General features: G+C 52.2%; 1 long non-coding RNA gene across 1 annotated transcript; it reads right to left on the reverse strand.

Annotated features, from left to right (window-relative positions):
• Positions 1-314: 314 nt before the first annotated feature.
• LOC144248656 (uncharacterized) lies at positions 315-2,174 on the reverse strand. Its single transcript, XR_013341966.1, has 2 exons — positions 1,906-2,174; positions 315-915 (listed from the first exon to the last, which is right to left on the reverse strand). It is a non-coding gene; the product is annotated as an uncharacterized LOC144248656 (long non-coding RNA).
• Between the last annotated feature and the right edge of the window lie 3,719 nt (positions 2,175-5,893).

Below are 5,893 nucleotides of genomic sequence, written 5' to 3' on the forward strand. Positions count from 1 at the left end.
GTCCCAGAAGGCTCGAGATGCAGAAAACTCGATGGCAGCTGCAGAAATGAAGGGCTGCGTCGAGTTGTCGAGAAGCAAGAATGTTGCTTCTCTTTCGACCGCCACTTTGCTCTCGGGGGTTTCTCGCTGCTGTCCCCCGTCCCTCCCCGGCCCCCCGGGACCCTCCGGCTAGCTGTCCCCTCCGGGGCCGGGGTTTTCCGCGGTCCCGCTGCCCTGGGCTCACCAGGCAGCGTGTGGGTTAGCACGGTCCGAGCTGCGGCGCTGCCTCAGTCGCCGCAAGGGTTCGAGATAAAGAGACCAAGAGAGACCAATGGTATGCTTGTCCAGAGAGATTGTATTGCCTGAAGCATTGCAGTGACCAAAGGCCCTGGGCTATTGCCCAGATACAGTTTTATACAGCAAAATTAAGAGATAAGGTCTTAAACAATAGAGACAGTGTTCAGCTAAGGCACATCAGAACCACCCCAGGGGCCAGGTCCAATGGGAACTGCTCAGGGGTGGGGAGAAGGGGGTCTACAGAGGAATGCTGAAGCGGGACTTTCCCGAAACAGTGGAGCATACATAAATGTATCTTTTCCCTCAGTTTCTCATTCCCAAAGCCTTTCTAAAACAATGGGGCATACATGAATGTATCCTTTTCCTCAGTTTACCATTCCCAAGGCCTTTCTAAAACCTTCCTCCACGCTACCATGCCAGCATGACTGCAACAATTCCCCGCTTTTCAATTACTAAGATGAACGATGCCTTGGGAGAAGGTAAACTGTGGCTCTTAAACTGCAGTGTCTTTCTGCTTGTCGTCTTCCCACCAATCGCTTTCCGTGGCGGCAGCAGCGATGAAAACCGGCGCAGAAGCCTTCGGCTTCGAGGTGATGACCTTGGAGACGATCCGCTTCAGAATTCCAAATGCTAACAGAACTAAAAACAATGCAACTAGAAAGTAAAAGATGTCTTTTAAAAGAGACACTGCCCACCCAGAAAGGTCCCAGTCTTTGAACAGATTTTTAAACCAATCCTCATTTTCTTGCTTCACATTCCCAATGAGGTTTCTCATTTCCTGAATGGACGAGTGGACACTCTGCCCTTTAGATGACAGATCAAAACAACACAACCCATCAAATTCTTTACATCCATGACCATGTGCCAACAGCAGGAAATCGATAGCTGCCCTATTTTGGAGGGTAGCCTTTCTGGTTATTTCCTCATCTTCTAGGAGGTCACTCAGGGCTGCTGATGTTAAATTTGCCTGCTTGGTCACCCAGCATTCTAGATTGCCTAATTCACTCAATGCTTTGGCTGCTGCAACCCATGGTAAAAACACAGAGACAGCAACTCTTTTGGATTTTGCCCAATGATAAATTTCTGCATCACAATGTTCATCAAATTGGCTTGCACTCCGCTTAGTAATTTTTTTCCCACTTTTTGCTTGCCCAATTGGAATTTGGGTCATGTTGGGGGAAGCAAGGGTCAGATGCCCAAAAGTACATGGACCTCCAATAAGACGAGATGGGATTCCTGGGTATGCTCTGTCCCCACAGATAAGAAACATTCCCTTGTCCAGCTTGCGTGGACGGAAATCAGTGGTGGATGCAAATTTCAGCTTGTAGACAGCTGTGCACCATTGACCTGCTCTGAATTCTACTTTGTACTGTTTGACATGCTCATATAATTTTACTTCTTTGGTTGGGGAAAAATCAAATTGAATGCAAAACTCAGCTTTTGCAGAGCCTAGGAGTTCTAATTCCTGGGGCTCCCCCTCAGCAGTGGGCAAATGTGAAACCCACCCTTGCCACAAAATGAGGGGATTTCGCACTTGTGCTTCAACTTGTCCTGCACCTTTAGGTATTTTATTTTCGTTCACCTGCTTTTGCAAACGGACCAGATCAATTGGAAACTCATCCCCCTTACTTGGAACCCCTATTAAACATGTGGACATCGGATTTTCTGCTGAGGCAGTGGACAAACACATATGATCCTGTTGCAAGGCTTGGGCTAGCGTGACCCACACATTTTTCTTGGGCTGTGGAACAATCCATGCATCCACCGTGGAAGGGTAGATGACCATTCCCTGGAACCAAACGATGAGCAGGAATGTGGAAATTTACATTCTGCTAGTCTGAAAGAGAGATAAAATCATACAACAAAGTGAACTAACTCTGAAAAAGATACATTTTGCTCTGCCAGTATAAAGGAAAATGATTCTCCCCCCTCCTGCCTTCCCCCCTTGTCGAGGAGGCCCTTCAGATCCTGGAGTCCTGGGGGTTGCTGCTCCTGAAGCAACCACCCTTTCCCGTGGTTTTATCACTGAGTCCTCTCTCATCAGCACAGCTTTCCTGGTGCACTCCTTGATGAGCTGATCGAGTGTGGGGGGAGGCGATGATGGAAGGGATAGGATGACTCGCTGACAGACTTCATTTGCATTTGTGGTGACCAGTTCTAATGTAAGTTGGTCTTGGAGCTCTGGATTTTGCACCCTTTTTTCCACAGAGGCTCGCACTCGATCCACAAAATCCATGAATGGTTCTGAAACAGACTGCTTTAAAGCGGTATATGAGACAATAGGGTCTTTAGAAGGCATATTAAAAAATGCACGTTCTGCTGCATCCCTGGACAGGTCTAACACTGCTCTGGGGATGCCTGCGGCTTGCTTTTTAGCTTGGCTCCAATCACCTTCACCCACTAGATGTTCTAAAGTGATTTCCTCATCCTCTATATCTGTGGAAAGGCTTGGACTTTGCAGAATCTCTGGGAGGAGATCTGCTGCAAGTCTTTTCCACGTTCTTTCCCACAATCTAAACTCAGACTGAGGGAGCAAGCAACTGAAAAGACGCTTCAAATCAGCGGGGACAAATGTCTTGGAGCATATAGTAGCTTTCAAAATGCTCTTAAAAAATTCACTTCTTTCCCCAAACTCACGCTTCGTTTTGCAAAGTTCCCTAATACTATCATACGAAAGGGGCTCCCATTTGGCGTTCTGTCCCCTGGCATTATAAATCACAGGGGCTAATAACGCAGGCTCGGTCTCTCTGAGCACTTCCCGGCTGACAGCCTGGGCGCTGCCGTTGCCAGGGAAACCGGGAGAGGGAGAAGGAGGAGGAGGAGGGCCGGCTTGTGAGGGAGTGGCCGCAGCCGGCTGGGCTGCGTGGAGCGGGGCAGGGACAGGGACAGGGGGTGGTGATGGAACTGCGAGAGGAGGAGCTGAGGGCTGGACCGGGGGCTGGAATGTGGGCTGAACCGCCGCAAGGGAGGAGGGGTTGGGGTCAGGGACAGGCGGAGGGGGGAATGCGAGGGCTGGGGGCATGTTCTGGGCTGGCACAGGGAGCAGGGAATGCGGGGATGGAGAAGGGAAAACCGCGTGGCCACCTCCATCTTGTGGGGGCTGCACGGGGGGGGGAATGGGGGGTGCAAAGCATGGATTTTCAGCTGCGGGAGCAAAAGCAGGAGGCGGAGAAGGGTTAGAAACTAAATCTACATCTGCACAGTTAGTTTTCTCACCGCAGGGGGTGCGGGGGGGCACCGGGGACGCGACAGGGCGCTTTTCTGCTCCCCGGGCGCCCTGAGTGTCCGCACTCTCTTTCACAACATCGTAAATGACCAAAAACATTCTCATAAAACCTTCTTTCACTGAGGGATCTCCTGCCTTTGTCCTTTCACTCAGCACTGCACCAACACGCTTCCAAAATCGTCTTTCTCTCACTACTTGCTCTGTTATCTCCGGAATACTTACTGATAACCATCTGACAAACTCTTTTACAAGGCTCTTAGGAAATTTGACACCTGCACTCAGCAGGGGCTCCTGAACTTGTTTATAAATCTCTTTCTGCTGTGTAGTCAGCCTAACACCCATGGCTGGCTTCACAGCAAATCTCAACCAATTACTGCAGCAAACCCAAAGTTCTAAAGCTACGACGGAGACTCCCGTCACGCCTGCGCGCTGGCGTGTCCCCCCACGGGCACACAGGAGCCGATGTCTCCTGGCCGGGCCCCTGCCCCCCAGTACCGAGACTCACCCACCGCCGTCCTTTAGACACCACTGCAGCAACGGTTCCCGAACCCCGGGCGGTCTCCCGGGTGTGGAGAGGTGCCGTCCGACCCGTGACGACCTCGCCGGACAGAAATCGGCGTCTGTCTCCACGGCAACAGTCCCGCTGGGCTGTGTGGAGAGGCAAGTGCCTCACACCACCAGCGTGATCCCAGAGCTTCTCCCCGCGGAGCCGACAGCCTGCGTAGCGATTTATTCACACCGCTCCCCGCTCTGCAGCTCGCGGTGACACTGCAAAGTGTCTGGAAAACCTCCTAGCCAGTGCACTGTCCACGACGGCTGGGGAACGCTTGCTCAGACCAGTGCAAAGCCCAACGTTGGTGCGCCACTTGTTGCTTCTCTTTCGACCGCCACTTTGCTCTCGGGGGTTTCTCGCTGCTGTCCCCCGTCCCTCCCCGGCCCCCCGGGACCCTCCGGCTAGCTGTCCCCTCCGGGGCCGGGGTTTTCCGCGGTCCCGCTGCCCTGGGCTCACCAGGCAGCGTGTGGGTTAGCACGGTCCGAGCTGCGGCGCTGCCTCAGTCGCCGCAAGGGTTCGAGATAAAGAGACCAAGAGAGACCAATGGTATGCTTGTCCAGAGAGATTGTATTGCCTGAAGCATTGCAGTGACCAAAGGCCCTGGGCTATTGCCCAGATACAGTTTTATACAGCAAAATTAAGAGATAAGGTCTTAAACAATAGAGACAGTGTTCAGCTAAGGCACATCAGAACCACCCCAGGGGCCAGGTCCAATGGGAACTGCTCAGGGGTGGGGAGAAGGGGGTCTACAGAGGAATGCTGAAGCGGGACTTTCCCGAAACAGTGGAGCATACATAAATGTATCTTTTCCCTCAGTTTCTCATTCCCAAAGCCTTTCTAAAACAATGGGGCATACATGAATGTATCCTTTTCCTCAGTTTACCATTCCCAAGGCCTTTCTAAAACCTTCCTCCACGCTACCATGCCAGCATGACTGCAACACAAGAACATAGCCAGCGCCTTGTATTTGGGAGTCAGCAGCTGCTGGACTTTTCCGATTGCTTTCACTGTGCACTGAATGCCAGGACGGCATGTGCACGTTAAAACAACGAGCTGGGCAAGAGTAATCGAAAGATCACGGCCGTCAGAAAGCAGCTTATATATTGCCCTGGAAAGAGTACTGTTTTTGGAGTGTGCAGTAAAATCGTGTCTCTGGGCAAGGGAGGCATAAGTGCGCTGCGCTCCTAAGGTATCTCCCTGCGCGACACAATGCCAAAGCTTTTCGCTATGATGCAGTCTAGTGCAGACGCACACTACGGCTCTCCGGAGCTGTCCGAAGCCAAGCGCCGGTGGCCGGCGTCTTTCGGCTGAAGCAGCGCTTCGGAGCGTACGGCTGCCGCTCCGCTGTTGTGTGCGCGAAGCAGCCGCTTCTCGTGCTCCGGGAGCCGGACAGAGCGGTAGCTTGCACGAGGGCGAAGAACGTTGCCGCAGAGAGACGACATTGTGTGCACAGCCTTGCGACTGCTAGAGGACGGTGGCTAAAGCTACCTGCCTTTTCAATGCACTGCTGGCATGCTTTATTGAAGGTGTTCCGAGACAACTTTCCTGGGTTTTGACTTCGTCCTGATGCAGCCCCTCTTGGGAAATTGGTGCTCGTCCCAGAAGGCTCGAGATACAGAAAACTCGATGGCAGCTGCAGAAATGAAGGGCGGCGTTGAGTTGTCGAGAAGCAAGAACGTAGACAAGCGCCTTGGGTTTTTGGGAGTCAGCAGCTGCTGGACTTTTGCGATTGCTCTCACTGTGCTCTTAATGCCAGGAAGGCACGTGCACGCTGCAACAACGAGCTGGGCAAGAGTAATCGAAAGATCACGGCCGTCAGAAAACAGCTTATATATTGC

The sequence above is a fragment of the Lonchura striata genome, chromosome 2 (assembly GCF_046129695.1).
Source record: "Lonchura striata isolate bLonStr1 chromosome 2, bLonStr1.mat, whole genome shotgun sequence".
Classification (NCBI taxonomy): domain Eukaryota; kingdom Metazoa; phylum Chordata; class Aves; order Passeriformes; family Estrildidae; genus Lonchura; species Lonchura striata.